At 46.1% G+C, this 21,883-nt stretch overlaps 1 long non-coding RNA gene across 1 annotated transcript; it reads left to right on the forward strand.

Annotated features, from left to right (window-relative positions):
- The first annotated feature begins 37 nt into the window (after window positions 1–37).
- LOC147346380 (uncharacterized) lies at window positions 38–10,138 on the forward strand. Its single transcript, XR_015153582.1, has 2 exons — window positions 38–168; window positions 2,845–10,138. It is a non-coding gene; the product is annotated as an uncharacterized LOC147346380 (long non-coding RNA).
- The last annotated feature ends 11,745 nt before the right edge of the window (window positions 10,139–21,883 follow it).

The raw sequence follows: 21,883 nt of genomic DNA on the forward strand, positions 1-21,883 counted from the left end.
CCTCCGTCCCGGAGATGCCCTGGAGGAGGGCATGGCAACCCCCTCCAGTCTTCTTGCCTAAAGGATCCCAAGAACAGAGGAGCCTGGCAGGCTGCAGTCCATGGGTCACACAGAGTCGGACACGACTGAAGTGACTTAACAAGCACACTAAGTTTAAACCATTTTCAGGTGAGTGTTCGGAGGCTTACTATCAAGTCACTCTGATACAAAAGCATTTTGCAAACGCCCCTGCAAGAGCCTGTTAACACTGTTTCTTCTTCATCTGGATTTCCACTGATCAATCAGGGCATCTCACTAAATTTAAACCAGAGACCTAGGTCGTCTAGACAGGCAGGCCTTCCCCCTGCCAAAGGCATCCATGTGCATCAGCCTCGAGAGACAACAGACTGTGAAAAAACAATGTTTTAACTAGCTATCTCAACACACCTCAGACCTTCACACATCCCCAGAGGAAAGATCAAACTAGTCTTTTCACAAAAGCCAAAGAGAATTGTATCTAGTGCTACCAAAGACCCTGACTGTTGGCCGTATTCTGAAATAAACGATCTTTAAAGAGATGAAAATTCCAGGAGAATTTCGTCCTCACTTACGTGTCTGAAGGTGGCGGTGTAACTCCAGGTGACAGTATTTGTGAAAGTACATTTGTATCCTCCCGCATTTGTCTGCTGCAGTATGATTTTGTTCCTGGAGAGTTTCTGTGGCGCTAATGGTGAGAATTCCTGGAATTCTGGAATTCTCCCAAGAGGGTGACCTGCCCCTCCCCCCGCCCCAAACTAGCAAGAGTCACCCCCGCCTGCCTCCTCACGAAAGAATTAAGTAAATTCTAGCAGCTGGTCTGCGCTTCCCTGGTGGTTCAGCAATAACGACTCTGCCTACCAGTGCAGGAGACTCGGGAGATGAGGGATCAATCCCTGGGTCGGGAAGATCACCTGGGGTAGGAAATAGCAACTTGCTCTAGTATTCTTCCCTGAAATTTCTTATGGAGAGAGGAGCCTGGTGGGCTACAGTCCATGACCTCACAAAGAGTCCGATGCTACTGAGCGCAGTCACAAGCCCTCTGTCTACAAACTAGGCACCCACCCATCTCTTTTTTCCTTCCTAGTCAACAATGTTTTGTTGTTTTAGAATTAGGCTCTGAGTTACGTGAGTGCTTTTTCGTCCCATTGTAATTCAATCTAATTCTCATTTAAATCTAAAGTAAATTTGCAAAGCAAAAAACCCAATCCTCCCAGCTAAAATCACTTATGCCAACAGACTACTTGGGAAGAACAGCAGAGATAACAGGAAGAAACAACAACAAAAACAAGCGATAAAAACAAGCTAGTTCCTTGGTGCACAGCTGATTTCTGCAAACAGCCTCCTCCTAGGCGAAAAAAATATCTGGCTTCCCAACTGAGACACTTCGAGTGGAATTTTGGTTCACCTCCAAAATGTTGTATCTTGTGACTTCAAAGGGGCATTAGGACACTTTTGGGGGGTAGTGGAAATATTTGCCATCTTGATTCTGGTGGTGTCTCTATGACTGTATTCATTTGTCAGAATCCACAGAACTGTACAAGCTGGAGTCAAGTTTGCCAGGAGAAATATCAATAACCTCAGATATGCAGATGACACCACCCTCATGGCAGAAAGCAAAGAACTAAAGAGCCTCTTGATGAAAGTGAAAGAGGGGAGTGAAAAAGTTGGCTTAAAGCTTAACATTCAGAAAACTAAGATCATGGCATCCGGTCCCATCACTTCATGGCAAATAGATGGGGAAACAGTGGAAACAGTGAGAGACTTTATTTTGGGGTGCTCCAAAATCACTGCAGATGGTGACTGCAGCCATGAAATTAAGAGACCCTTGCTCCTTGGAAGAAAAGTTATGACCAACCTAGACAGCATATTAAAAAGCAGAGATGTGTTACTTTGCTAACAAAGGTCCTTCTAGTCAAGGCCATGGTTTTTCCAGTAGTCATGTATGGATGTGAGAGTTAGAGTATAAAGAAAGCTGAGCGCCGAAGAATTGATGCTTTTGAACTGTGGTGTTGGAGAAGACTCTTGAGAGTCTCTTGGACTGCAAGGAGATCCAACCAGTCCATCCTAAAGGAAATCAGTCCTGAATGTTTATTGGAAGGACTGATGCTGAAGCTGAAACTCCAACACTTTGGCCACCTGATAAGTAGAACTGACTCATCTGAAAAGACCCTGATGCTGGGAAAGACTGAAGGCAGGAGGAAAAAGGGACAACAGAGGATGAGATGGTTGGATGTCATCACCGACTCAATGGACATGAGTTTGAGTAAAGTCCAGGAGTTGGTGATGGACAGAGAAGCCTGGCATGCTGCAGTCCATTGGGTCGCAGAGAGTCGGACACGATTGAGCGACTGAACTGAACACATAAAAAGGACAAACTTTAGTGAATGTAAGTTACTGAGTTTAAATTTTAAACCTGATTTTTTAAAAAAAGAAAATTTAGTACTTATAATTTAACAGACCCAAACCCAGTCAATTGAGTGAAGTCATCTTGCTCTTTTTTATAAAAAGAGATTTTTAAAAATGCCTTTTTACCTCTGTTCTGTTCTGTCTCCCAGTCTCTTACTGGAAATAACATTTCAGATGTTACAAATGTGATTTCACTATGAAGTACTTGTGAAATGAACATTTATTCTTTCTTGTAAAAATCTAACTTGGGTCCAAAACAAGGGGCTAAGAGGGGTCATGAAATGAATCTCGTTGCACAGACAACTGTCTGAAGACGGGACCTCCCCTACAGCCATTCATTGATCTAGCATACCTCTGAACAGTCTTCTGCATCATCGAGCTTTCAAACAATAGGAAAACCGCTGTGTTTTCTATTTCTAGTCCTCGGCTGCAGAGTCTCGGCTGCCTCCATCAGCCCTCCTTGTGCCTGCCCCGCGGGCGCTGGTGCTGCGTGGAGCAGTGTGGAGAACCGTCCAGTGATCCTGCGGCCACGGCTTCCGGGGGCAGTGGCCCCTCGAGCAGACTCCCGACAAGCTCCCATCTTGGAGTCTCCTACGTGACAGTCGGCCCCTGTGGGTGGGATCCGTTTGTTGCGTTCTCTTCTGTGTCTTCAGTACGCGGCCCAGGTGAACTCGGGAGGCTTTCAGTAACTGGGGTTACAAACCCATGAATAAATATACATGATTTGTAAGATCCCTTGCAGCTCTAAGGGCTTCCCTGGTGGCTCAGGTGGTAAAGCATCTGCCTGCAATGGGAGAGACCTGGGTTTGATCCCTGGGTTGCGAAGATCCCTTGGAGCAGGAAATGGCAACCCACTCCAGTATTCTGGCCTGGAGAATTCCGTGGACAGAGGAGGCTGGCGAGCAGTCCATGGGGTCACAAAGAGTCGGACACGACTGAGTGACACACAGACATTGCAGCTCTGAAGATCGAGGGGCAAGGTAGTGGACTTCAGGCCAGGCACACTGTCCCCATAGAGGGGTCACCCTGCAGGGTCTTCCAGAGACCCTCGTGACATGGGTGCTCCACTCCACCCTCCACCGTCTCTCACTGGGCTTCCTTTCTCTAGCCTCAGATTTAGATTGTGATCCTGACAGAAGCACTCTCAGGGAGTATAAAACGTTAGGCTGGTTATAATCATGTCCACATTTCTCTGCATGAGAGCTCCAGGGTTTGTTTTTTTTAGGGAAGGTGAAAACTAGTATTGTCTAAGGTCATGGATGGAATGAGATGAAGACTGGATTGGTTTCCAGGGAGGTAGAAGTGCAAACCCCCCTGATTTCACAAGTGTGCCCAGGGCCTGCCTTGCCCAACACGCCCATCTTGAGTTTAGGGACTCCAGGTCAATCTGTCTCCATAACTCACAGACTTCCACGTATGTGTGAGCAGCTTTGTTTCAGCGTGTTCAGTGGATCCATCTGCAGTGTATGGGTCCATTATTTTAAAAATATATTCCTCTGTTAGCCACCCCTCAATTAAGATATAGAATGTTTCAATCACTCCAAAACATTTTTCATGTGTCTCTTTGAAGTTAATCTCAGACCCAGGGCCCCAGGTGACCCTTGATCTGTTTACTATCCACATAGATTTGTTTCTTCCTTTATAATGTCACATAAATGGACAAGCTTATTTCACACAGCATGATGTTTCAGAGACTCAAGGTTTTGTCCCATGAATCCACTGTTCATTCTTTTTTATTGATGGGTAATATTTCAGCATCGCTTTTGATTAAGAAAAATAAGTGCTTTTGTTTATTTACAGTTTAAGTAACCAATTTTATTTATTCTGCTCGATTTTAAATACAGCATTACATTTTTTATAAAAAGGATACTTGTTCATTTATCTATTCAAAAAAATACAAAGAAGAGAGTTCTCTGGTGGCCTCATGGGTAGGGTTCTGGGCTGTCACAACTGTGGCCAGGGTTCCATCCCTGGTTTGGGAAATGAGATCCTCCAGCGGGGCCAGAAAACGAGAACAAAGAGCAAAGATGATAAAAGTAACCGGCAATTCAAATGTGGAGAGATAGGCACTGTGCGTGTTCCGGCCTTCATTCTAGCAGGCGTCTTTCTCTATAGCACATATACAAATATTTTTTAATGAATGGAGTTACCATATTTATTGCCTTACAATCTTCTGTTTTCACTCAACAATTTATGGATTGTCAAATACAGATCTATAATATTCTGTCAAGTACGGATCTATAAGATTCATACATACCCTATGTTCGAACCATATGTATAATCAGCTGTTTATTTTGGAACAGGGATCATTTTCAAATTTTCCTTTTAAACTACGAATACTCTCCTATATACATCTTTTGGCTTTTGTGTGATTGATCCTTCATAAGCTCCCAGTGATAGGATTCCTAGGTCAAACAAGATTAACATGCTGCATGTTGAAACCTGTTGCCAAAGTATCTTCTCTTTTTTCCCATTTGTATTCATATATCTTTGGCTGTGCCGGGCCTTCCTGTTCGCTGTGCGGGCTTTTTCATCTCTGGCTGCCGAGCTCAGGGATTACCCTTTGCTGCCCTGTGCAGGCTTCTGCTGCCGTGGCTTCTCCTCTTGCAGAGCACAGGCTCTGGGGCGCGCCCGCTTCAGTAGCTGGGCACATGGGCTCCGTCTTTGTGGTTCGGAAGAGGAAAAGTTAAAATTTTGCATAACCTCCTGCTCCTTCTGCCTCTGTAACCCAGCTTGCTCCTTTCAAAGTTTGGATCACATAGGTCTCAGAAAGTGGGGACTCCCAATACTAGGAACTGGAGCTTATCTTGCTCACCCTTGTCCTGCTCTTTGCAATCGCCCAGCCCCTGCAAACCCTCAAACCTGCTTAATCACGCCTGTCCGTGTATAAAAACTCTGTCACCACTTTGTCCCCGGCTCAGAGCTTGGCGTGCTGACTCCTCTGGGCCCGGGGCGTGCTAAGCCGAGCTCTCCAGCTCTCCGAGTGCTGGGCTTGGTTTCTCGAGTACTGGTTTCTGCAACAGTTCCTGGGCCCCAGAACACAGGCTCAATAGTTGTGGCCCTCGGGCTTGGCTGTTCCGCGGCACATGGGATCTGCCCGATCCAGGGGTCAAACCTGTGTTTCCTGCACTGGCAGGCAGAGCTCTTTACCACTGAGCCACCAGGGAAGACCCCAGAGCATTTTTATGAAAGGTTATACCCCTTCCACTTCCAGAATAGTGCTTGCTTGTTCATTTTTCATCTGCCTTTCCTGGGCTTGGGCAATATTATAAATTTTGCCAATAAGGAAGAATTAAAAACAAACAAGCAAAGCTTCTTATAATGTTTGAGTGGGGGTCCCATCTTATTTTGTGTCTTTTTTAATAATCTTCTAATCATTTCTACGAGATAATTCGAAGGCTAGATATCTGTTTTGCAGCTCTGGATTTGCACCCTGAAGTGGGCACCAATCTATTCCTGAAGGTGTTTCCCAGAAGACACGGGCCCACTGACTGTTTGGCCACTAGAGGGCAGAGATGCAGCAGAAACGTAAAGTGGGACCTTCCAGAGAGGGACCGGAGACACGGAGTCATTAGACAAGCCCAACCCAGGCTCCAGCTATTTGCCATGAGTGACGGGACCCATGCCATGATCTTAGTTTTCTGAGTGTTGAGTTTTAAGCCAGCTTTTTCACTCTCCTCTTTCACTTTCATCAAGAGGCTCTTTAGTTCTTCTTTGCTTTCTGCCATGGGAGACTTTATTTTGGGGGGCTCCAAAATCACTGCAGATGGTAACTGCAGCCATGAAATTAAAAGACACTTGCTCCTTGGAAGAAAAGCTATGACCAACTCAGACAGCATATTAAAAAACAGAGACATTACTTTGCCAACAAAGGTCCGTCTAGTCAAGGCTATGGTTTTTCCAGGAGTCATGTATGGATGTGAGAGTTAGACTACAAAGAAAGCTGAGCACCGAAGAATTGATGCTTTTGAACTGTGGTGTTGGAGAAGACTCTTGAGAGTCCCTTGGACTGCAAGGAGATCCAACTAGTCCATTCTGAAGGAGATCAGTCCTGAATATTCATTGGAAGGACTGATGTTAAAGCTGAAATTCCAGTACTTTGGCCACCTGATGCAAAGAACTGACTTATTGGAAAAGACCTTGATGCTGGGAAATATTGAAGGCGGGAGAAAAAGGGGACGACAGAGGATAAGATGGTTGGATGGCATCACTGACTCGATGGACATGAGTTTGAGTAAACTCCAAGAGTTGGCGATGGACAGGGAGGCCTGGCATGCTGCGGTCCATGGGGTCGCAGAGTCAGACATGACTGAGGGACTGAACTGAAGTGAACTGAAGATTAAGTATATTACATCTAACATATAACCCTTATATCAAATTTAGACTAAAATCTTAGTTCCTCCAGATTTTCTACCTAAGAAACAGAAATTCAGTATAAAAGGAAATGTTAGGATAAGCGAATGTAGACTTAGGGCTCTTAAACCAGTGGCTGGGTCCTTAATTCCTATGTTGCTCAGAAGATTGAGGCTATTTAATAGATATTTATAGATATTCCATATATATTTATAGATATTCCATTCACTGAAAGGGCTGAAAAGTAATAAAAAAAACTTGGCAGCCACTTGCAAACTAGGCACCCTGATCTTATTTTCTAAATACAGTAACTTCTCTATTATGAGGCATTACAGACCCTTGAAAATATGACTGATTTATGCCAGAGACAAAGCACAGTTGAGTCTGGAATATCTTCTAGTGCCGGAAGCAATGAGATGCTCAAAGATCAAAGGGGCTGTGAGAGGGACACAGAAGAAAAGGTTTCCGCTGGCTGACTTGAGACATTTAGAACATCAGAAGGAAAAATGGCAGTAATGGTCAGTCAATCCTAAAGGAAATCAATGCTGAATATTCATTAGAAGGACTGATGACGAAGCTGAAGCTCCAATACTTAGACCACCTGATGCAAAGAGCTGACTCACTGAAAAAGACTCTGATGCTGGGAAAGATTGAAAGCAGGAGGAGAAGGGGGCGACAGAAGATGAGATGGTTGGATGACATCACTGACTCATGGACTTGAGTTTGAGCAAGCTCCAGGAGACAGTGAAGAACAGGGAAGGCTGGCGTGCTGCAGTCCATGGAGTTGCAGAGTCAGAGAAATGACTGATCAACTGAACAAAAACAATGGCAGTAAGGGATACTAACATTTCAAATGTTTTTTTAAAACTCAATGAACAATTTAGTAAGTAGATGGCAAGTGGTGGGAGCTAGATTTCTCACTGCTGGAATGGGAGTTACAGATAGACAAGGGGAGGAGCCCGGAATGATCCATGTGGTAATGGATTAGAGTTGGGGACATCAGTATTAGCTTATGTTCAGTGTAATGTAGACACAGGTGGTTAGAAATAGGAATGTCTATACATAGGTGTATAGGCACAGATTAGTGTGCATATGTGTGTGCTAAGGTGGTTCAATCGTGTCCAGCTCTCTGTGACCCCATGGAATGCAGCCCACCAGGCTCCTCAGTCCATGAGATTCTCCTGGCAAGAATTCTGGAGTGGGTTACCTTGCTCTCCTCCAGGGGAACCTCCTGACCCAGGGATTGAACCCTCGTCTTCTGTGGCTCCTTCCTTGCAGGCAGATTCTTTAGAAGCCCCCAGGTTAGTGCACACACATGTATTTCCTTGCTCTGTCAGCTTAGAGGGCCTAGAAGGGATGATACCCCACTAGCAGCAAGCATACTTAGCTCCCAAATCTTGGTTTCTAATTTCATTCTCCAGTTAAAGAGAACAAGGCTCCTTGGAGAAACGGCTGGCTCTAGGACTCAGGCAGAAAATACACCAGATGAACCAAGAGCATCTTATTGTGTCAGAAAGTAAGAAAGAGTCCAAAACAAAATTGTAAAAATCTGCCTAAAAAAATCGTAAGGAAGGGAGTGTATCAAAGTCACAAGAAGCACCTGAAAGAGGTCCCGGTGACCAATGGTAGCAAATGAGTAAACAAAGCAGTACTGGATTATAACCCGAAGTACTAAATGACTATCCATGAGTCCATATGGATACAATAAATAAATGATTAAGAACTGTTAAATGATCACCTGAGATGTATTAAAACTTTTAGGTTTATGGAACTAAAATTGATTTGAAGGGGGCACCACCAAACTGGAAGTGGTTAGGAAGCCTTTTCTAGAGAAAAGGTAGAAACAGAGAAAGGAAAATACTGATTGGCTATAACTTAAAACCTGGTTGGCTGTGGATGATTGGTCATCCTTATCAATTTCATAATTTTCAAGCATTGACAGGCTTAGGTTTTCATTTGCTGACATAGGCTACCGTGGCTTTCGGAGCCACTTAAGTTTAATGGGCTCCTGCTGAATTAATTTAACACTACATCAATAAATAGCAGAGGAAGAGAAATCTAAACAGAAGAATTTCAAATAATTTCAGTAGATACTCTACCTTCAAGGGAGCATAACACCCCTTTTGCTGACAGTATGTATCTTTGCTATGATGTGGTAATTTGTTGTAATAATATCGATAGCATTGTCATTATTATGAAAAAAGCCCTTATTATCTGAAGATATATACTGAAGTATTTAGAGATGAAGCAACTTAATTTATGATTTAACAGAAAAAATAATATTTGAGTATGTGTATGTATTTTTCTATATGTGTGTGTATATATACACATGTATACGGAAATATGGACAGAGATAAAGAAAATTGCCAAAAGATTAACAATTGGTGAACTTGGTGATGGATACGTTCATTGCATTGTCTTTACCCTTCTGGAAATTATAATTTCCAATTAAAAAGTTTGGAAAAATAATTCCCAAAACATGAAGTATTTTAAACGTAGGCACATTTAATAAATGAATGCTTTTAAAACAAAAATACAATAATATAATATAATTACTTGAAAACAGGATTTCTGAATCAAGCAGTAATTACAGAATCTATAAAAATGGTGGGTCAGTGGTACCCAGATACCATGTGTGGTCTGTGGACAGGCTCAGGTTTGAAGCTGCGTGAGGAACGTGCTTTGTTACTGTGAGGTCATCTTAGGGACGTTTCTTTGAAGAAGACATCAAGGCCCCAGATTTGAGGCCTTTCAGGAGGGTGAAGGCCAAGCCACATTCCCTCTCGTTGACCTAGAGCCTGAGGCACTGTTTACACACAAAGATCTCCACCACCACACCCTTCTTCCCCTGGAGCTATTCTCCTGACCTGGAAAATTCCCTCAGTTAGTCATTCCCCACAAGGAAAGGAAGATCAAGGCAAGGAACTACCTTTCAAACTGCCCTTAAGTGGAGTCTCCTAATTCTTTTTCTTCACTGCAGCTTAGTTTACAGAATTATCAGTTTGAAAGATCCAGAGGGAAGGAGGCTGGGCAGGTCACATCGAATGGAGGCAGAAAACAGCAAGCCAGAGCCCGCGGGCTCCTGGGAGAGGTCCGCTTCCGCTGCAGACCGGAAGGGGTGGGCCGCAGAGATCCTCGGGTCCGCCATGCTGAACCCGAGATAGAACTGGTTACCCGGCAGGAGGGGGAGCCCTGAAGCAAGGGAACCAGACAGAAAAAGAAGCCAGAAGGCGGTCGCAGACTCCACACCTCCCTGACTCCATCCCAAACCCACTGGACAAGAAACGAAACTGTGTGTCTGGGCTGCCGGAGGGAGATCCCAGCTCAGTTTGTTGCCTGAAAAACTAGTCATAACCTGAAAGTCGTGTTTATTCAGTGGGAATTTTTAGGACTTTAAGCGCGGGAGGCAGCGTCTCAGGTAGTCCTGAGAGAACTGCTCTGGGGAGGCGGGGGAAGAAGTCAGATTATACAGAAGTGTGTGACCAAGGGGCTTCCCTGGTTGCTCAGACAGGAAAGAATCTGTCTGCAGTGTGGGAAACCCAGGTTTGATACCTGGCTCGGCAAGATCTCCTGAAGGTGATCCTGGCAACACACTCCAATATTGTTGTCTGGAGAATTCCTTGGATAAAGAAGCCTGGTGGGCTACAGTCCATGGGTTCACAAAGAGTCGGACATGACTGAGCAACTAACACTTGGCTTGCAACAAAGGAGGCAGATAACCTGAACATCAAAGATTATTGTTAATTAAGGAAAATCAGGTATCCCAAGGAATTTAGTGCTCTTCTGTGTATGGCAAGTGTTGGGCTCACTGAACTCATTTCTTTCATATGCATCTCAGTGATCTGGGCTTCCCTGGTGGCTCAAACGGTAAAGAAACTGCCTGCAATACAGGAGACCTGGGTTCAGTCCTTCAGTTGGGAAGATCCCCTGGGGAAGGGAACGGCAACGCACGCCGGTGTTCTTGCCTGGAGAATTTGATGGACGGAGGACCCTGGCAGGCTACAGTCCAAGTGGTCACAACGAGTCAGACAGGACTGAGTGACTAACATAGCTATCTGGGGCCAGCCTCGCACGGTTTCCCAACCCCCTGTCCATAGGGAGTAGCCGCAGCCACATCGTGGGCATTATTCTTCTTTTGGGGGCCCTCTGGGCTCAGAGGGTCACATCTGCAGGGCCGGGACATCCTTATTTACAGATATGGCAAGATACTCGACTTCACAAGTGCTTGGAGAGGCCGAATGCCCTTCTTCCTTCTTTCTCTGCTCCCTTACCCGATCAGCTCTGAGGCAGATGACCTCACCTTCCAGCGCTGGTTAGGTTCACCTCAGGCCTCAGCTCACTGCACCTACCTCCAGACCCAACTAGGTCACCAGGAGGCAAGGGAGCTGGGGGCAAAGTGTCAGAAAAGGGGCAGGACACGCTACGATCCATTCTACCAAGGCCCAAGCAAACTGTCTTCCAGTAGAAAGTACACCTCAAATGTCCACCTCGGCCAGCTAAGTGGCTGAGCTGGGGAGGCAGAGGAATGAGATTTGGAAGAGGTGAAAGGAGGCTTCAGTTCTAGCTTAAGCAGTTTAACTGTGAAGCGGGATGGTATGTTGCAGATATCCATCATGCCAATATTTATATTTTGGGTTTGCCTAAAACAGTATTAATTTTTTTTTAATAAATTGTTACAGCCACTGTAGTAAACAGTATGGAGGTTCTAAAAAAAAAAAAAAAACAACCCCAAAAACGAAAAGTAGAACTAACATACGACCCAGCAATTCCACTGCTGGGTACCTATCCAAAACACCAAACACACTGATTCCAAAAGATACATGCACCCCAGTACTCACAGCAGCATTGTTGACAATTGCCAAGATATGGAAGCAGTCTAGGTGTCCACCAACAGATGAATGGCAAAAAGAAGATGTGGTATATACAGACAATGGAATATTGCTTCGTGTGCTCAGTCGTGTCCGACTCTTTGCAACCCCATGGACTGTATAGCCCACCAGGCTCCTCTGTCCACGGGATTCTCTAGGCAAGAATACTGGGGTGGGTTGCCATTTCCTCCTCCAGGAGATCTTCCTGACCCAGGGACTGAACCCATGTCTCCTGCATTGGCAGGCAGATTCTTTACCATTAGGGACACCTGGGAAGCCCCAGTGAAGTCTTACTCAGTGATAAAGAATGAAATGTTGCCATTTGTAACAACGTAGATGGACTTGAAAGGCATTATGCTAAACAGAATGTCCGGCAGAGAAAGACAAATACTTATACACACATATGGAATATAGAAAATATAACTGGTAAATACAGCAGAACAGAAACAGGCTCACAGATATAGAGAACAAAGTGCTGGTTACCAGTGGGTGGGGAGGGCCAAAATAGGGGTGGGAGCGTGAGAGATACAAAGAGTGTAAGGTAGGGATGTCTTGTATACCACAGGGAGAAGAGCCATCATTTTATAAAATCTATGCTTGCATGATCGAGTTGCTGCAGTCATGTCCAACTCTTTGCGACCCCATGGACTGTAGCCCGCCAGGCTCCCCTGTCCACGGGATTCTCCAGACAAGGAAACTGGAGTGGGTTGCCATGCCCTCCTCCAGGGAATCTTCCTGACCCAGGGATCAAACCTGGGTCTCCCATATAGTGGGCAGATTCTTTACTGCCTGAGCCACTTGGGAAGCCCAAAATGGAGTATAACCTTTAAAATTATATAAGAATAATAATTAAAAAATATTTTTAAAATAAAGACTTTTAAAATTGTGTTTTAAGTAGATCTCATACTTGACTTTGGAGAAGGCAATGGCAACCCACTCCAGTACTCTTGCTTGGAAAATCCCAGGGACGGGGGAGCCTGGTGGGCTGCCATCTGTGGGGTTGCACAGAGTCAGACATGACTGAAGTGAGTTAGCAGCAGCAGCAGCAGCATACTTGACTTCAAGGCAGACTTTGGAATGCGTAATACTAGGCTGATTGTAGTCCATCCCTGAGAGAACCCTGGCACAGGAAGTGGTTAGACTTGGAGTCTGAAATCCATGTCGATTGCCAAGTAACTCTGTGCCAAGCACCGCACCCTCTGTGCTTCAGTATTTCTGGCTATAAAAGAGGCAGGGGCTTCCCTAGTGGCTCAGTGGTAAAGAATCGACCTGCCAACAAATAAGACGTGGGTTCGATCCCTGGGCGGGGAAGACTGCACATGCTATGGAGCAACGAAGCCCGTGAACCACAACTACTGAGTCATGCTCTAGAGCCGGGAACTGCAGCTACTGAGACTGTGAGCCTCAGCTCCTGCAGGCCTCCCTAGAGCCTGTGCTCGGCAACAAGAGGACCCAGCACAGCGAGAAGCCCGCCGCAGTGAGAAGCTCTCTCACTGCAATTCCAGAGTGGCCCCGCTCGCTGCAACTGGAGAAGAACCTGTGCAGCAACGAAGAACCAGCACAGCCAAAAATAAATAAATACAAATTATTTTAAAAATAAAGGGAGCAGGCCACCTACATTTCTTGCCTGTCATGCAAGAAAGTCCTGTGAAAACCCAAGCAGCATATAAAGGCAAGCTGTCACAGGGGTATTTGGGGTGGGAACTACCATGATGTTAAACTCACAATTCCTGGATTTTTAGGGCTTATTAGCACATGTGCGTGGTAGGCATAAATGATGGAGAGGCAGGGGCATTGTTCCAGCTCCATAAACTGGGTTAGCAGCCTCCCTTGTCACCCTAAGCCCTGTGTAATTATTCCTGTTCCCCATGCTCCATGAATCCCTCTGCAAAACAGCAGCATTGGAGCCACGAAGTAGCTCTCCTCTCTCACTCTTGTGTGTGTGGTGGGGAAGACAGTCACATGATTTTCTCCCTAAGCATGAGATTCAGAAGCAAAAAAGTTTTCTTTATGTTGCCCTAAAGCAGTTCACCTTCAGCATTGTGTGTGTTTGAATGATGGCTATAAATTCATACTGATTCCGCTTTCAAATGCCCTGTGACTTCTAGCCAGATTAATGTCACTTTAAAACAGCCACTTTGGGAAGCTGTACTTCCTGCCTATGATCTTTACTTTGCTTAAGACACGTCAAAAACTCTTCTGGGGTTGCTTTGAGAATTGATTTACAAGCCACACAAGGAGATCCATCCTACAAGTCTAAACTGAGTTTTAAAGCTAGTGTTACTCAGGTGGACCACCCACAGTACTCAAAGAGTAAACTTTAACTTGTTTCTGGAAAGCAAAGCCCCAAACAAAGAAAAAAGATTTGACACCCCTGAGGACATTTAGAGAATATACCTTGGGTTCTGAAAAGTTTCCAGAACTTTCTCAGCAATGATACCATTGAGTGAGCCCTGAAGACAACATGAAGATGATTACTCTGATCTGGGCATAAAGGTTTTCATCTACTTTATTTTGAAATTGAGTTTTACACTTGATAACCTTTAAAATATATTTTGAAGCAAAATCTCATGAGACCATTGGTGTTTTTTATCGTTCATGGATTAAGCCAGTGACAAAATGATTCTAGAATTTGTTTGGGGGCAGGTAAATGCTGAGATGTTTTAACGGTACATTTTTAAGCTAAGAAAGGAATTCTGACTTGGACTTTTGATGAACATACCATGATGGTTTGTGGACCTGCTCTCTCACTGGGGGATGGATCACTAATTTGTTTTTTTCTTTTTCTTACGATCACTTCTTGTCATTTTCTACCATCCGCTCCAGATTCCTGTGGACACTTCTGAGTGGTTGAAATGCCACGACACAAGTTAAAAATCATTCTTTCACTAACAAAATTTTAGCCGGAGAAATGATTGTTACCGTGACTGAAATACTCCTCAACCACAGTCCTATTTACTCCTAGAAAGAACATTAAGTATTTCTTTTGAGTTCTTATTACAGCCAAATTATTAATTATTTTCTAGGGCTTATTAGTAGACACCCTAAAAAATTATTTCCATTTACTTTTAAAACAATTTGGCTGCATTTAAATGGCATTTCTATGGAAGAGCAAATAAAGTGAAGATAAATTGAATAGAAATAACTGGCAATGATTTCAACCTACTGGATAGCACAGGGAGCTCTACTCAATATTCTGCAATAACCTATAAGGGAAAAGTATCTGAGAAACTGGATATATGTCCATGTATAACTGAATCACTTTATTGTACACCTGAAACTATTTTGCAATTTTGTAAATCAACTATACTCCAATAAAAAATTAAAAATGTTTTCAGAGGAATGAGACGATATTTTCAAATTGCCTACCCTAAGGTGGAGTTTTAAACAGTTAAAAAAAAAAGCAACAATAACAGACTGAGCAACCAGAAATTCTTTGTAGTTATACCTCTCACAAAAAGGCTAAGTGTACATTAAGATGAGATTTCACTATATCAAATGCGAACTCCATTCAGATCCGACCCTCTAACCTCAGCCCGCCGACTGGGGGCAGCAATGCAAGGCTGGGTGATCTAGTCTGACCTCGGTGGCTGCAGGGGAAAATTTCATCCAGGACAAAGCCTGGCTCTGAAGATCAGCCTGTTGAAGTGCATCATAAAACTTTACTGTTCCTTTTGGAGACCTGGCTAAGCCAACCAGATAATAAAAGACTGATTTATAAGCCTAGTGCCTGTTGGCACCTCAGCAATTCGGAGTTAAGTAGCTTGGATTGGCTCCCAGACGCTTTATTGGTCTGAGGTGGTCTTAGTGGGCCAATCAAAAATGATGAGGGGCAGGCGGGAGGGCTCTTGTCCTGTGCCCTGACCACCTGGGCTTGTGGGCTCTTGGTTCTGGCTACAGTGCTCAGCGTCACCAGGCTGCATTTTGACGTCACATTTGTTCCCTGCACTCTCCAGACGTTCTCTTTGCAGCTCCACAGAACTAGATTTTATTCTAGATTTAACGAAAAAGCAATAGATGGACAGCACAGAGCTTGTTTTCCTTCTGGTTAAAGGATGGACAGGGAAGCCTGGCGTGCTGCAGTCTGTGGGATCACAGAGTTGGGACACGACTGAGCGACTGAGCTGAACTGAAAGCCAGACTGCAGTGTTTGGTTCAGGTCTTACAGAGAGGCAGGAATTCAGGCTGTCATGCCCTTGAAGGATCCTCTCCTCCCTCCCTCTCTCTCTTCTTCCTTCCTTTTTCCTTCCTTCCTTCCTTTGTCACCGGGGCACCAGGTTTGTCTCTGAAGACTCATTGTCAGGAATTCCCCTGGTTGTCCAGTGGTTAGGGCTAGACACTTTCACTGCCAAGGGCCCTAGTTCAGTCCCTGCTGGGGGAATGAATATCCCACAGCCAAAAAGATAAAAGCTCTTCGTGCTGACGTTCCAAGCTGAGTTTCTGATTCCTAAGAGGCGGCTCCCTCTTTTTTCTGCAGCCTTGGCAGTTGAACCTCCATCTTTCTTTCTGTCCTGGATGATTGACACACGATCGGCCCCTGGAATTCCCTAGCTTTGCCCGTGTCAGTGCCCATTCTGGATGCAGAAGTCCTGATCCTGACACCCGAACATGGCCCTGCAGCCCAGGTGATGGGCTCGCCCCCTGGCGCATGCTCCAGATGTGGCCCGCCTGCCCTTTCAGCCTTCTGAGCCCCGACTCCTTCGGGCGTCATTCAACTGTGATACCCCCAGTGTGGAACCAGAACTGGCACTTGAGAACTGGGCAGGGGACAGACAGTGCTCTGTGTGACTGAAGGCCCTGGGCACGTTCAACCTGGAGCAGGAACAACCAAGTGGAGAGGAGATAGTGGTCTTCCAAAATCTGAACACTGGGACTTCCGTGGTGGCTAGAATATCCGTTGGCAGTGGATAAGAATCCACCTGCCAATGCAGCAGACACAGGTGTGATCCCTGGTCCAGGAATATCTCACATCTGGGGCAGCTAAGCCCGAGCACGACAACTACTGAGCCAGCACTCTAGAGCCACACAGGCCGCAGCTAGTGAAGCCCTCGCGCCCCAAAGCCCGTGCTCAGCACCAAGAGACGCCACCGCAGTGAGACGCCTGTGCACCAGGAGGAAGAGGAGCCCTCCCGCGCAGCAACGAAGACCAGAACCACCCAAAATAAATAAATGCCTGAACGCTGTCCCCCGTGAGTTGTGGCCCACAGAACAGAGAGGAGCCTTCTCACTGGTCCCCTCCTCTGGCCGGCCAGCCAGCTCCCCCAAAGCTGCTCCGTGATGTTCTGTGACCTACTTTCTCCCAGATTGAAAGCTTTCCTGCTCCCTGGGAGAATCAGGGCCCTTCAAGGTTTGTGTCCGGTTTCCCATCTCCCTTCTTCATTCTTTCCAGCCCAGTGGGGCTACAAAACCAGTGGTGCGTGATCCCCAGGCACGCCCACCAGCCCTCTCCTGTCTCCACCCGGCTCACTCCTCTCCAATTATGGTTTCATGGTTGGTTACTGGTTTCATGGCTGGTTACTGCTATGGGTTGAATTGTGTCCCCCTCAGGAAATATACAGGCTTCCCAGGTGGCTCAGTGGTAAAGAATCCACCTGCCAATCCAGGAGACCCGGGTTCGATCCCTGGGTCGGGAAGATGCCCTGGAGAAGGAAATGGCAACCCACTCTAGTATTCTTGCCTGGAGAATCCCACAGACAGAGGAGCCTGGCCGGCTACTGTCCATGGGGTCACAAAAGAGTCAGACACAACCGAATGATGAAACAGCAATGACATACACTGGAGTCCTGACCCTGGTATCTCAGAATGTGGCCTTATTTGGAAATAGGGTCTTGACAGAAGTAACCAAGTGAAAATGAAATCTTTAGAGAGAACTCTAACCCAATATGACTGTGTCCTTATAAAGAGGGGAAATTTGGACAGAAAAAAGACACTCACACAGGGGAACACCACGTGAAGATGAAGGCCAGAGGTGGAGTGATGCTTCTAGAAGTCAGGGAACACTGGTTATTACCAGTAAACCACCAGAGATTTATTACTGGCAGAGGCCCGGAACAGTTTTTCCCTCACAAGCCTTCCAAAGAAGCCAACCCTGCGACCATTTGATCTTGGACTTCTCGCTTCCAGAACTGTGAGACGATAAATTTCTGTTATTTCAAGCCACCCAGTTTCTGGTGTTTGGTTATGCCAGCCCTAGCAAACTAACAGAGCGCAGCCCCGACTGTGAGCTCCTAGCAGATTCTCCTCCTGTGTAAAATGCCACCATCATTTCCCATATGTAGGCTGAGACAGCTGTGAACAATACAAATAAATATTGACTGGGACTTCCCGGGTGGCCCAGTGGCTGAGACTCTGTGCTCCCAACACAGGGGTTCTGGGTTCAATCCCTGGCCAGGGAACTAGAGCCCCACCACCACAAACAAAGATCCTACTGCCTACCATAATGAAGACCTGGCTCAGCCGAACAAATAAATAAGCAAAATAAATAAATAAAATATTAAAGAAACATTGATTGAGCACAGGAGGTGCTGGGATAATGAATATGAAAGTATTTGCATAAGTATAACATTACAGAGCATGAGATATTAGGAGATCTTTACCGCAACTGAGCCAAAGCAAAGAGGTGGATGGAAGATGCAGATGGATTAAGAGTTAGGTGCAAATTCTAGTGTATTCTTTACAGGATAAGAATTTTCACAGTACTACTTGTGATAGTAATAGCCAGGAGCTACTGAGCAGATAATATGCTTAATGTCTATCAGATCAGATCAGATCAGATCAGTCGCTCAGTCATGTCCGACTCTTTGCGACCCCATGAATCACAGCACGCCAGGCCTCCCTGTCCATCACCAACTCCCGAAGTTCACTCAGACTCACGTCCATCGAGTCAGTGATGCCATCCAGCCATCTCATCCTCTGTCGTCCCCTTCTCCTCTTGCCCCCAATCCCTCCCAGCATCAGAGTCTTTTCCAATGAATCAACTCTTCTCATGAGGTGGCCAAAGTACTGGAGTTTCAGCTTTAGCATCATTCCTTCCAAAGAAATCCCAGGGCTGATCTCCTTTAGGATGGACTGGTTGGATCTCCTTGCAGTCCAGGGGACTCTCAAGAGTCTTCTCCAACACCACAGTTCAAAAGCATCAATTCTTTGGCGCTCAGCCTTCTTCAGAGTCCAACTCTCACATCCATACACGACCACAGGAAAGACCATAGCCTTGACCAGATGAACCTTTGTTGGCAAAGTAATGTCTCTGCTTTTGAATATGCTATCTAGGTTGGTCATAACTTTCCTTCCAAGGAGTAAGCATCTTTTAATATATAGCTTCCCAAGGAGTAGGAACTACTGTCATCCCAACTTTGGAGGCAAAGGGAATTAAGATTAAGGAACCGTGTGGGGTCGCAGGGCAATGTCATGGCCGAGCCACAGTTTGAAGCCTTGCCTCTGAGGACACCCTGCTAACTGCTACCGCACCTGCTTGGCTGTGAGGAGAGTCAAGTAGCCTGGTCACCATCTGTCCTCGTCCCTCAGTTGCTGTGTATCCCACAGCTTTGCTTCTCTAGCAGCTAAGCAGCTGGAGGTGAGAGCAGGCAACGGTAGCTAACAGATGAGACTTTTTAAAGGAATCGGTACACCTGCTCATCAGCTCCTACTACTTATCCAGTCTCTGCAACTTCACAGGGTGAGGTGAGAGAACCCCTCTTCCTAGAAGGAGAGGCTTTTCTTAGGTTAAATGCCTCAAAGTATATTCTCTGGTGCGGAAGTATATCCTCTGGGGCTTTGAGGATGAAGATAGGGCCCATGCAGGCACCTCTGGACTCCGGCAGAGAAGGGCAAGAACAGACCAACCACTATTCTAGGGGCCGAGCAAGGAGACTACCACCCCCTGCACGGTTTCACTGAGCGAGGACCCCAGCCAGTTCTGGGGGACTGACCACAGCCTCCTGACCGTCCTGCAGACCCCAGACAGAAGTTGAGGCTGAAGCAGAATGAGGAGAGCAAAGCGGAGGCCTCACACGGTTTCCATGAGTGTTTTCCTGTCTCAGAGGACTGACTGTGAATATCAGTGAGGACATGTGTGTTGGCTTTCTTTCCACTTTTTTCCCACTGAACACCAATTCTTGGTGGTTCTGACTCTTTCTAGAGCTCTCAGGCAGGCAACCTGGGTGTCCCTCGCCCCTGCGGAATCGTGCCAAGGCTCTGATGTGTTGCCATCGCAGCTGCCCCGGTGTGGGAGGGCAACCAGCCAAGGCCTACGCTTCTCCCGAACAGGACAGCATGTGAGGCAGCAACATCGAGCGCAAGGAGGGCCCCGCCGTCCAGCCCTGTGCAGCCCTGCCTGCTTCACTAGACCAGGCTTTGGCTTGAGGAGTCAGGACGCCAATCTCCCTTTGTCCGTCTCTAGCAACTTCGGGGAGGTGGCTCGATAGATCGGCTGTTCCCAAACGGCCTTGGACACAAATAAACCACCTGGCTCTGCCATTCGAGGCTTCTGACTGTAGGCAAGTTGCCTAACTTCTCTGAGCGACTGTCTTTTTTTGTGCGAAAGAGGATTTTATGTCTGTCTTGCCAGGTGATAGCACTGACTGGCGAGACTATATGTCGCTGAGACACCTCGTAGGAGATCAGTGTGCGGCTGCCGTTGTTTATTCGCTAAGTCGTGTCTGACTCTTTTCCATCCCCAGGGATGGGAGCCTGCCAGGCTCCTCCATCCAGGGGAATTTTCTAGGCAAGAATACTGAAGTAGGTTCCCATTTCCCTCTCTAGGGACCTTCCTGAACCAGGGATTGACCCCATGTCTGCTGCACAGACAGGCATCTCCTGCACTGGCGAACAGAGTCTTATCACTGAGTCACCTGGAGATCGATAAGTGATCACAAGGATTATTCAATAATTGGAGAGACCGTGTCAGCTCACTGCAATCACATTTCACTCTATCCAGTCAAAAACTATCAATATTTTCTCTTTTCCAGCCACAGGGCTAAGCCTGGAGGCTCTTAAAGACATGGGCAGGGGTTCTTCCTGCAGGAAATTTCAGCCCCTAGCAGAGAATCTCTAACTTATGTTTATCAAGATAGAAAGAGGTGGCTCTCTGTTCTAAGTAGATACAGTTGGTTGGTAAACAGCACTTTCAGGTCTGGCTCATGCAGAGACAACATCAGAAAGAGCCCGTAATTAGTGACCCAGAGCCCAGGACCTGAGCTGGTTATCTCTAGGGTGCCGGCAGACATCTGGCCCAAGTAGTAAAGAAGAACCCAGACCTCTGGTCCCGGGGGCACGTTCAGGCTGAGCTGGACCCATGTAATTAGCGCTGGGACCAGGCCTCTCTGGCTATAACCACAGCAGTTACTAGAGATTCTGTTTATGTCTCTCCAGCTGGGGGACTGTCCCTCCTGCTCCCTCCCAAAATACTATTAAAAGCCTCCTCCTATCATTGCAAATAGTGACAGCCTTTATTTTCTTGAGCTCCAAAACCACTGCAGATGGTGACTGCAGCCATGAAATTAAAAGATGCTTACTCCTTGGAAGAAAAGCTGTGACAAACCTAGATAACACGTTAAAGAGCAGAGACAGCTCTTTGCCAACAAAGGTCTGTATAGTCAAAGTTATGATTTTTCCAGGAGTCATGTATGGATGTGAGAGCTGAACCATAAAGAAAGCTGAGCGCTGAAGAATTGATGGTTTTGAACTATGATGTTGGAGAAGACTCTTGAGAGTCCCTTGGACAGCAGGGAGATCAAACCAGTCAGTCCTAAAGGAAATCAACCCTGAATATTCATTAGAAGGGCTATGCTGAAGCTCCAATACTTTGGCTACTGATGCGAAGAGCCGACTCATTGGAAAAGACCCTGATGCTGGGAAAGATTGAAGGCTGGAAGAGAATGGGGTGACAGAGGATAAGAGGGTTGGGTGACATCACTGACTCAATGGACATGAGTTTGAGCAAGCTCCGGGAGATAGTAAAGGACAAGGAAGCCTGGCGTGCTGCAGTCCATGGAGTTGCAAACAGTCAGATACAACTGAGTGACTGCACAGGAAACTACCTCTCATTGCAAAACGATGCACCATCCAGTTGAGCACCCCCTTCTCAGTACCAATAGGAGAGGAATCCTTTTAGCATTCCTTTTCAGAAAGTTGCAGACCCCCTGGAAGAGAAGGGGAAACTCTGAGATGGAGGTCTGGTTCTGTCCACAGTCGCTGAATAGACGCTCTTGGTGGAAAGTCCCAGCCTGCTGGAAGCAACT

Source organism: Bos grunniens, chromosome 24, assembly GCF_055505025.1.
Source record: "Bos grunniens cultivar Pamir isolate PY7600 chromosome 24, Bosgru_T2T1.0, whole genome shotgun sequence".
NCBI lineage: Eukaryota > Metazoa > Chordata > Mammalia > Artiodactyla > Bovidae > Bos > Bos grunniens.